This window comes from Cornus florida, unplaced genomic scaffold (genome assembly GCF_030987335.1).
Source record: "Cornus florida cultivar Cherokee Brave unplaced genomic scaffold, ASM3098733v1 CherokeeBrave_3.0.0_Hap2_Chr06, whole genome shotgun sequence".
In the NCBI taxonomy this organism is placed as follows: Eukaryota; Viridiplantae; Streptophyta; class Magnoliopsida; order Cornales; family Cornaceae; genus Cornus; species Cornus florida.
The window spans coordinates 79,670,895-79,682,658 of record NW_026775576.1 but is presented as its reverse complement, the minus strand read 5'-3'; the positions used below and the strand labels follow the sequence as shown (position 1 = coordinate 79,682,658).

At 37.1% G+C, this 11,764-nt stretch overlaps 1 protein-coding gene across 1 annotated transcript in view; it reads right to left on the bottom strand.

Annotated features, from left to right (window-relative positions):
* Positions 1-3,125: 3,125 nt before the first annotated feature.
* LOC132312253 (uncharacterized) overlaps positions 3,126-11,764 on the bottom strand; it is a 29,474-nt gene continuing 20,835 nt past the window's right edge. Inside the window, exon 3 of the mRNA XM_059810550.1 lies at positions 3,126-4,174. The gene's annotated coding sequence lies outside the window, so the exon portion shown is untranslated. The remainder of the gene's footprint in view (positions 4,175-11,764) is intronic.

The window sequence follows — 11,764 nt, the reverse complement described above, 5'->3', positions numbered from 1 at the left end:
ATACAAAGTTGGGTTACATCAGTGCCCTAAGAAATGATTTAGCTACTCATGACAAGGTTGGATATCATCTGTGTTGAGTTCATCTCCATTGTTACGGACGGCACCTCTCTTCTCAGGATCTTCACTTTTAAGGTTGTAGAAACCCGAAAAGCCACCACATCTTCAGCCTTCTGAATAATCACCGTAAAAGAGATTGAAATTTCGGACCTCTTCTATCAAGGCTTACTCCTTCTTTTATAGAAGAAAATATGTACTTGGTGGGCTTTTAGGTCTTCTGGCCTAACTGGGATGAGATACGGCTGATAAAGAGAGTAATCCCGTAGCTTTTAGTTTGACATGTCATGCAATGCTCAAGCTTCAGGAACAAATGCTCAAGCTTCTCTGGATAGCTGCTCGAGCATCAGTGAATGGTGCTCAATCATCACATTGACACTTAGCCAATTTTCTTCAACTATTTTCCGAAGCGTCTTTTTCTTCAACACTTAGAATATTTTTGGGATTGAACTCCTTTAACATTACTCGATCCAAGCTTCATGGACTCGAGCACTAAGTACCATGCTCGAGCATCAGGGGCTCATTGCTCGAGCATCAATGGATGATGCTCGATCCTCCGTGGATAGTTCTCGATCATGGGGGTAATGCACGAGACCTGGAGTATAGCCTTTTCATTTAAAATCAACTCATTAATTTTCAATGCCTCATGCTCGAGCTTCAGGGTCAAGGCTCGAGCACCTTTAGTTAAGGCTCGAGCACCCTTGTAGTAAGGCTCAAGCATCTTTGCAGTAAGGCTTGAGCATCAAGGTACTGATGCTCGAGCATTTGGCCTTATTGATTTATTTATTTATTTATTATTATTATTTTTTTGTTGTTGTAATGCTCAAACTTCAACACTTGGGCTCGAGCTCTAATGCTTCAATTGCTTCAAACTTCACCAATTTAGCTCTTGGCTTGCTCTGAATGACCGGCAATGACTCTGTAAGCTTTGATATCATCATAAAGTTCCAATTTTAACTATCTTTCTGGGAAAGTACCTACAAACATATATTAAACATAAATTAGTCTAACTATGGATAGAAGTACCACTTTAGGCCTTAACTTATACGTAATTAGGGGCTCGAATATGCATATATTCAGCACTCATCATAACAAAGTGAACCACAAGCCACCAACTGATTTTAAAAAAATTTAAGCATCCCTTTTCACAATATTTTGGCATACAAACCAATTTTAACTAATATCAGACTGCAAACAGAGTATATGACCGTCAATAGACTCAAACTCATGCTTATAACATCAAAAATCATGACCTTGTGTGATAAAAAATATCAAAAATTTTAGGTACATACCTTTTGTCATTGTAATATAGTGGTGAGTATTCCCGCCTGTTACGTAAGTGACCCGGGTTCAATCCCTAGTAACGGCACCAAAAGTTGTTGTATTGAATTTTCGCTTAGGGCCTCAAATAGTTCCTAAGCATCAACTGGACTCTTACGTAGAAAGGCTACATTACTGGATGCATCAACCATGTTTCTATCAGAATCTGAAAGACTATCATAGAAAATCTATATTAAGTGCCATTAAGTAATATCATGGTGTGGACACTTTCTTAGAAGATCATTATATCTTTCCCATGTATCATGGAGCTGTTCTCCCGAGATTTGGGAAAATGCCATGATTTCTCTTCTCATTTGTGTGGTTTTACCCATAGTATACTTTGTCCTTGAGAGAAAATTGGAAAAGTCGCATCTGAATGAATCATTGGTAAGAGTGGTCAACTTGGTAGTCGAACACAATTCCAAAAATACATCTAAGTGCTTATAAGGATCCTCTGTTGTAAACCCATGGAAGGTAAGAAGCATTTGGATCATAGCAGGCTTGATCCCAAAATGGGTTGCATCAGCATCAGGAAAAACAAAGCACGAAGGGGAAGTATGTGGTTGGAATAAAATGATAACTTAATTGTGGTTGTGGTGGAGGAACAGGTGGAACCTATTCTCTATTACCATTACCATTACCATTGCCATTACCCGGTACATCACGCTGATCAGCCATATTATCAGAGGAAATTCCTATTGTATTCAAATGTCTTTTAAGTTTTCTTAATTGACTAAGAGTTCACTCTATTTCAGGATCTTGCACTAAAGGTTTTGACCAAGTATGGCGAGTTAACATGCACTAATTCCAGTAATCCTAATAGTAATAAAAATAAAATTTTCCAAGTAATAGAAAACAGTATAAACTCACAGAAGGTTTAATAAACCGAAGCTTTTTATCCCTTAAGCATCTTTGTCCTCACTGCTAATTTCCTGTACTTGAAAAGAAAAAGAATTAAGGTGAGATATCAGAAAGTCCGGAGATTGGTAAACCAAAAATAGAACTAATTAAAAACTAAACTAATAAAAAATCTCCCCAGCAATGGCACCAAAAGTTGTTATGTGTTTTTGCATACTACTTATAAATTTACCACTTGTAACAGCATGAATCCTTATAGGATAGCACTATAGAAAGAGGGTCAAACCCACGAGAGATGCGTTATTATGTTTTGCTTTTAACTAATTTTTATTGGTTCACAGGTTACTGATTGAATTGATTGATTGGTTTTCATGATTATAAACTGAAAGTAAACTAAAATTAAACTACAATTAAACTAGAGTGATCAGAGAGAGAAAGGTCTTAGGGCTTTGACTTCACCACAACCTTCGTAACTATGGTTAAATGTTTCAACTCTGGGGATTTAATCAAATTATATTTCAAATGAATTGAACTCAATAATATTCATTCAACTCAGGTTTAAAGAAAGATATTTTATAAAATTCAGTTAACTATAACCTATCTGCGGTTAGCATGGACTATCCACCTACCTACTCTAAAAACTTTAACTACTTTGTAAACAATACATCTTTCCTAAGCATAAACTATGAAAACATTCTTTTATAAAAAATGTTAGAATACCATTACATGACCTCCATTCTTATGTCCGGTAGGGCTCTGCCAGATACCATCCAATAAGAATGGGTTGAGAATAGAAGACGAACAGTTATATCTAAGATAAGGTAATAACAATTTGAAAACTATTTAAAACATTAAATCCGATGAGTTGTCTCAATTGCTCATAGTTATGTAATAAAAAACATAATATTTATTTAAAAATATCCCAGAGTTAGAACAATCAAACCATAGTACTAGATTGGGTTACATCAGTGCCCTAAGAGAGGAATTAGCTACTCATGACGATGTCGGATATCATCTGTACTATAGTCGTCTCCATCATCACAGACAACACTTCTCTTCTCAGGATCTTTACCTTCTAAGGTTATGAAAACCCTAAAAGCCACCACACTATCAGCTTTCTGAATAACACCGGAAAAAGGACTTAGAATTTTAGACCTCTTCTATTAAGGCCTATGCCTTCTTTTATAGAAGAAAATAAGGATCTGGTGAGCTTTTAGGACTTCTGGCCCATCTGGAGTGAAATATGACTTGAAAAGGAATAATCTCGTAACTTGAAATCTAATCTGCCATGGAAAGCTCAAGCTTTAGGAAATCGAGCTCGAGCTTTGAGGTTCAGGCTTCGAGCTTTGGGAGTAAGGCTCGTGCTTCTCTGGATTAATGCTCGAGCTTCAAGGACTGATGCTCGATCTTCACTTTGACACTTAGCCAAATTTCTTCAACTATTTTTCGAAACGTCTTTCCCTTTAACACTTAGAATATTTTTAGGATTGATCACTTTTAACATTGCTCGATCCAACCTTTATGGGCTCGAGCACTAAGTACCAGGCTTGAGCTTTAGGTACTCAAGGCTCGAGCTTTGAGTGACGGTGCTCGATCCTTGAGTCTTGGCACGAGGCCATGGGATCTTGGTTCTTCTATTAAATCAACTCTTTAAATTTTGACGCCTTGTGCTCGAGCTTGAGGGCCAAGGCTCGAGCACCGTTAGGTAAGGCTTAAGCACCTTCTATTAGGGCTCGAGCTCTGAGGTACAAGGCTCGAGCTTCAATGCCTCGTTGACTTTTCTTCTTTTTTTGTTGCACGGGTCCAGCCCAAGCTCTAGTTCTTGAATTCCTCCAAACTTCACCATTTAAGCTCTCGGCTTGCTCCGGATGACTGGCAACGACTCTGTAAGCTTCGATATCATCATAAAGTCCCGGTTTTAACCATTTCTCTGGGAAAGTACCTATAAACACACATCAAACATAAATCAGTCTAACTACGGATAAAAGTGTCACTTTAGGCCTTAACATACGTATATTTTGGGGCTCGAATATGCAATATTCAACACTCATCAATGTGCTTACGTGGTTATGTGCTTATGTGGCTGCATGATTGTAATACCCCTAGTTTTAAAAAGGATACAATGGGAATTTAAATTTGATTTTATTGCATTTTTATTTCATTATGTGATTTATGTGCTCATTTGCGTAATTGTTTAATTGTTTTTTTATTTTAAATTAATTGTGTATTTGTTCTTGATTCTAAATTACTTGTTTATTTGTTTTAAAGTAATTGTTTAATTTTAATAGTGTATTTGTTTTAAAGTAATTGTTTAATTTTAATTATTTAGTTGTCTAAATTAATTGTTTTATTGTGTCTTGTATATGTTATAGGATTAGGGTTTTTTTTATATAGTATGGACACAGACTTATATTAGGTTTTAAATTAAACCCGGTAAATATAGAGTTACGTAGATTAGGGTTTGGGACGTCTATATATATTTTTCTTTTAAGTCTGCTAGGGTTGGGAACAATCCTACTCACGTAATATTTATGAGAAGGAAAACAGAGGCTCTAGACTGGTCTTGAGAGAAACATAGAGGGTCTCAGGTGATTTTCTGTGAGGCAAAAGGAGGAAGATTGGAGGAAGAACAGAGGGGTTGCTTCTGGATGGAACCAAGAAGCAATAGAGGAAGGGAACTGTGAGCAGAGCAGAGGGGTAACAGACTTGGAGAATTCTGAAACTTAGAGACGACGCTTAAGGTTTCAAACTGGAATCGTGAGGCAAGTTTCAGTCTATTCCTCTCCTGTAAACTTGTGTTCTGTGCATCTTATATAGATTCCAGGAACTTAATTAAACATTTAAAAATGGACTTTATGCATACTAGATGATTTCGGTAATCTGTTCTGTGTTTCTTTAACGTTCAAACTTATTCTTGCATAAGCTGTTGTGTGTAGTTTAAGTTTTTGTCAATTGGTTCACACTGGAATAGGAGGAGTCTCTAGGGGTTTAAGAGCTTTAATGGAACCCTAATAATCTTAAAAAGGTCTGGAATAGGACACCGGACTTCGCCGGAATCACAGACGACAACCGGACGAAGCAGAACGAAGCAGTTGAAGTAGAGGAGGCTCTCAAAGAGAGAGAGCCGGCTCTAGGAAGCAAAGAGCCGGCTCCCCCTCTATTAGAGCCGGCTCCAAGGGTTATGGGAGCCGGCTCTATGTAGGTTAGAGCCTGCTCTACGTTTCTAAGAGCAGGCTCTGTGATTCTATGTACTTACTGGAGTGGTTTGTGCGTTGTTTGGCTCGTTGGTGATTTTTCTAAGCTGTGTTTGGGCTAGGCAGATGAAGTTATATATTAATTCATAAAATATTAGAGCCCTAGGATGTATTAATTTATTTATATGCTAATGTATTAAACGGTGGGAAAATCTAAGACAAGTCGCAGACTGTTTACGGACATAACGAATTGTGAAGGTTTAATTGCTTAAACCGTGTCTAGCAATTAAAAGAGTTGGAACATGGATTCCAAACATTACACCATGCTATATTAGAGCCACTTCTAATAAATTAATGTCTTAGTACTCATGGAATTAACTGTAGGGAAGTATACAACGGTACAAGGTAAAAATATGCGACTTTGTACGCTGCTAACGGATAGGAAGGACTAATTCGCTAAGTCTTGTTTTAAAATTTTAACGGACTGTTGCATGGTGTCTAAACAGGATATTATGCTATATTAGGACTCACAATGCATAATTTAATCTAATATGCTAAAGGTTTCACAGTGTGGGAGTTTTAAGTAATGACACACATTTTTGGTGTTTATAAAGTATCTAGTTGTGTAAACTTAATTTAGCAACTTAGATGACTGGAGGATGGTTTTGAAATCTATGTTGGGTACAGAATAGGGTCATGTGTCTGTTAGACCTTATTTGTGCATAGGTTGGATTTTAATTAAGGAACTAATAAATTAGGTTTCATTAATTAAATGGAGATCGTTATTTTAATTGTTGAACCGTTCTATCTGTTCCAGCAAATATTGGTTAGAACTGTGGATTTTCTGAGTTATAGTTTGTCATTCTCAGATTTATAATTGACACTTTACTATTGTTAATGTTGCCAACTGCGGGATTGTACTATGGGTTAGTTGAAATTTCAGTTAAATGAATTAAATTGTCAATGACATGGATGGATACTGGATCTTAACTTGATGAATTATTAAACTTTGTCTTGTTAATCACATGGATGGATTCTGGATTACAAGTTGATGAACTGTTTAAACTCTGTATATCAACTATTTGGATTACGTGGGTATGATTTGATGAACTGTTGAAAATGTTGCATCAATCAAAGATCATTTGCATTATATGTACCGGTATGGGGCGGTGACATATCAGGGATGGATTAGATCAAAAAGCTAAGTCCTACCCCTTCATACATAAGGAATGGATTAACTAAAACAGTTAAATCTTACATGGATGCATGTCCTGTCAACTAAAATAGTTGAACGACATAATAGATATTTATTTTATCTTTCTGCACTAGGAAGGAATATTTATATATATTTATAGTACCGTGATACGAGCTTGAGTCTCCTGATCACAGTTAGGGTACGTATATTGCAAAGGTTGAGTAGCTAGATATAGCTAATGTTCCCTGGTAGGTCTAGGTACTTGGCCGCTGAAAAGCGTGTTTTATATGTCACCTTTTACCCAGGCTGAACTATGTTATAGGCTAGTGAGCATCCTATAGCGTGTGTGTGTATATATATATATATATATGGACTATTGTAGATATTGCCGAGCTATCTAGGATGTATCTGCGTATCGGGTTTATGTACGGATTGTAGTAGATTGGAACTTGCATGTGGGCCTGACCCACTCCTATTTTTCAGGTATTTACCAGTACCAGGCTTAGAGTTTGTTCGTGTTGATGCAGATACAGACACTCACTCTTCCGGTTACATAGGGTTTCCTTTCTATTTTGGTTTTGGATTTTCATACTGTAAATTTATTCAAGGATTTGGGATCAGGGGTCCACTAGGTGGATTTCTGAGTTGTACAGATTTGAAGGATTTAAATGTTATTAACTTTATTATCTTAAGTTGAGGTTTTTTTTTTATATTTTAGAATTCTTTCAGCGTTTTGTTATTTTAATCTTAATTCAAATTTTTATTCCTGCTTGTTTACATATTAATTGTCTGACATCCCTCGGATCTGTGCTCGGACTTGATCACCCGTGGCTCTAGAATCAAAGGGTATCACAGTTGGTATCAGAGCATTCCAGGTTCTAGTGTCCATAGAAGTGTCTTTTGTTAAAAGTCTTCCGCGTTGCGTCTCTTAAAAACTTAGAGCCATATTAGGATTCGTTATACTCTTTCACGGTTCATTAGGAAGAGCTCCTGATGTCAATTATATTCCATAAGTATGGAATGGTTGACACTAGAAGGAGGATGGGGTCTGCGGTGACAGCAAATCAAACCGAAGGAGTAGAGGAGTACGTTATCGAGTTCTCTATCAGAAGCAGAACTTGGGATTTAAAGTTTAGTTCCGGTTGGCGCTACTTTTAGAAGTATAAGCCAAGGTGGGATATAGGAGTGTGTTTTAGGTCCCCGTATAAAGGGACTAACACGATTTTAGTTATTCTTATAAAGGAGACAACCGAGGAATAGGAGTCCAAAGAGGATTCTAGTGGAGGAGATTTCAACAAACCCAAGAAAGAGGGTATTAAATGTTGAAAATCAAGGATCACGTGAAAGTGATCTTGTTCGCTAATAGTATAGTGAACGATACTCATAGAGTTGAGGTGGATAGTTAACCTTGTGTATTACCTTTAAATGAGGTAGATAAAGAGAACTCTTTAGGGGCTCAGGAATCGGATAAAGTTCTTCTAAGAACGAAGCAAAGATTATATAGCACGTTCTGGGGAGTATGGGGATTAGGTTTTGACGATCTAAGTTGCTTTATACAGCTACATTAGACGGTTTGTATTCTTTGTATAAGGAGGATGAAGGTTAAGCCTTTGGCATTTGCTGAGGCAAATGGAGTTGGTTTTGAGCTATATTTCGAGGTTGGTGATTACTTCTGAAACTGTAGAAAGGAGATTGTGAACCAATCGGGTAAAGTTAATTTCTAAAAGAGATTTTCTTTGCTAGGAGGAACGATGTTTTACGTAGGAGTTTATTGTGTTTTATTGTGTGTGCTTTATGTGTTTCTTTTTCGTCAAGTATCAGTTAATTACCGTTTTGGGAGGAATAACGTTAATTACACTAGGATTTTGGGCATGTGGTCATAGGATTGGGTAAGTATATCTAACTTTAGCCAATCTAATGAACCTAGACATGCGTGGTTATAGTATGTGTTCAGGATGGGATAAGTAAACCAGCAGTTTGAGTCAAATGATATAGATTCATTTGATAAGCTGTAACATCATGCTGGTTTATCGGAGGAACTGGCTTGGCTGAATATCTTCTAGGAAATTTTAAACAGGTGTTCCCAAGTCAATGGGAGGATTTTGTACTGGTTTAAGTACTTAATGGAACATCACCAACGGAGGATAGTATACGGATTAACTATTCATCAGTTTATCTTTAATTAAGAATTTTCTTTCATGAGGGGGTGTCATTAGGAGGAATTGCTGGAGGTGTATATTGAGGATGAAGCAAAGTCTTTTCATTGGCATAAATAATGTGGAATTTTTTTTTTAGGTCACAATTCGCAACAAATAGTTGTTGCTCGGAATTGTTGACTATTTGGAGGATGCAAGGATTTCATATGCGTTTGCAGTTAGGCAGGATATCTCATAGACACTTACTTATGTTAGAAAAATAAGATGTCAAAGACTTGGAAGATGAGACCGAACATCTAATTATGGAAGCTGGTGTTACCAGACTAACAATACTTTCATTAGACAAACTGGAAGGAGGATGAAAGGTCTGAGGTTCACAACTCTTAGTTCTTTAGGGGTCTTGGAGGAAACGTGATGTTTCGCAAAAGGAAGCAGATGTTTGGAAGACAGGTAGGAGGAGGGACGTGGTGATTTGTCTCGAAATCTGATATCTGGTAAATAATCTAGATAGACCGTTAGAGATCATTAGATCCTTGCGGCCACTTCTCATGCTAGAGCGGGACTGATAGAGTAGTTTCCACGGATCTAGATGAGAGATTACTGATTCTACAAAAGGGTCAGGATTCTGGTTGGGATATCGTTGGCTGATAAAATTAAATCAGCTTCATTTTGTCTATTTTGGGAACTAGTAAGATATCAGTTCCTACGAATAGCACGGATCACGAGACGGCTTAGATGGATAGATGTGGTGATTCACATTTTGCATTAAGCTTCGTCTGGTGAAAGTAATAGGGACGAGGGTGATCTTATCAACCGATATGGTAATTGAACATTCAGTGGTTATTGCGCAATCTGTTGCGGTTTAACATGTGGAAATTATAACACCCGCTGTTACTAGGGAAATGGAAGTGGTCAACTTAGAATATTTGAGCTGACCCCACAGGAGGTAGTACCTTCCTCAGATGAGTTTAAGGTATTGAAGGAGGATTGATAGTTGTCTTTCTGCTTCTAGGAAGGTTGGAGTGACTGAGATGTAAAATTCCTAACTTTTGCAGTGTAGTCAAATGGATAGGAGTTACAACACGACATGCCAGGTTCGTTTTGGTGAGCCGGTACGGATAGGGACAAGTATATTACTGTCTCTAAGTGTCACCTGTTAATAAGGTGGAAAGTTGATACTTGGATATCATTGGAGGTTTTAGCCACTCCTATTCATCAGGAGGTGGATGGTTGGTAAACAGTACCGTCATTGGTTGGAATTTTAATTCCATATGGATTAAGAATCGTGGATCAAGCAAGTTAAATTATGGACATTATTGTTAGTCGGGTTTGTTTTGACGCGTTGTGTCAGTTCTACATTGCGCTGCTAATGGAGTTGTAGTATGTGGTTATCTCTTATAAGCGTTAGACACTGCTATGTCAACGGAGTTTTTGAAGGTGTGGGAGTAACAACTATGCTTCGCATCTCTAGATGGAAAATTTGATTGGGATGTAAATTTTGATCATGGCAAATATGCTTAGGATATATATCTTAGGATGGCACGGATAATTGAAAGCGGTACTTAGCTTTTCCATATTATCTATGCTATTGTCGGCACAAGGAGGTTAGTGCGACAATGTTTGGAATTTTGTATAGTATGTTGTACAGATCTCGCCCGGGTTGGTCTGGCATGGAAGCAAGGTTATATAATAATACCTTATTTTTAGTAAGGGTACATTGGAGATAAATACTCTCTTTTGGTAATGATTGCGCACGGTTTGGAGGCGGTAGTCGGATTTTGTAGATAGTTGAACTCGTACACGAGCGTTTTCTATCAGGAAATGGTTGTTGGGAGGACTTTCGTATTGGAAACAATGTTTTTAGAGGAAGGTCAGTTTTATGTATTACACTGACTTTTCCAGGATGTTGTCTCTCGAGTTAGGCTGTAGCCTATTGTTTAGCAATACTAAATAACTAGCGCTGGATGCATGGGAATTTTATGCGTCTGTTCTATGGAACTTGGAGGAACAGGGATGGTTACCCTTCGTTAACTATTGGGTAAGATTGGATCGTTGATCGATACAACCTAAGAGTTGTACATTTATGCTATTGCTTATACATAAACACTTAGTACATGGTTAGACATGTTGGAATTTGGTGGGGCTCATCTCAAAGAGGCTATGCCACATGAAAACGGAAATGAATTTTGCAAGGGCATTAGTTCAGAATTTCGTGAATTCCGATGACAGAATTCCTTTTGTTAGGGGGGAAGAATGTAATACCCCTAGTTTTAAAAAGGATACAATGGGAATTTAAATTTGATTTTATTGCATTTTTATTTCATTATGTGATTTATGTGCTCATTTGCGTAATTGTTTAATTGTTTCTTTATTTTAAATTAATTGTGTATTTGTTCTTGATTCTAAATTACTTGTTTATTTGTTTTAAAGTAATTGTTTAATTTTAATAGTGTATTTGTTTTAAAGTAATTGTTTAATTTTAATTATTTAGTTGTCTAAATTAATTGTTTTATTTGGTCTTGTATATGTTATAGGATTAGGGTTTTTTTTATATAGTATGGACGCAGACTTATATTAGGTTTTAAATTAAACCCGGTAAATATAGAGTTACGTAGATTAGGGTTTGGGACGTCTATATATATTTTTCTTTTAAGTCTGCTAGGGTTGGGAACAATCCTACTCACGTAATATTTATGAGAAGGAAAACAGAGGCTCTAGACTAGTCTTGAGAGAAACATAGAGGGTCTCGAGTGATTTTCTGTGAGGCTAAAGGAGGAAGACTGGAGGAAGAACAGAGGGGTTGCTTCTGGATGGAACCAAGAAGCAATAGAGGAAGGGAACTGTGAGCAGAGCAGAGGGGAAATAGACTTGGAGAATTCTGAAACTTAGAGACGACGCTTAAGGTTTCAAACTGGAATCGTGAGGCAAGTTTCAGTCTATTCCTCTCCTGTAAACTTGTGTTCTGTGCATCTTATATAGACTCCAGG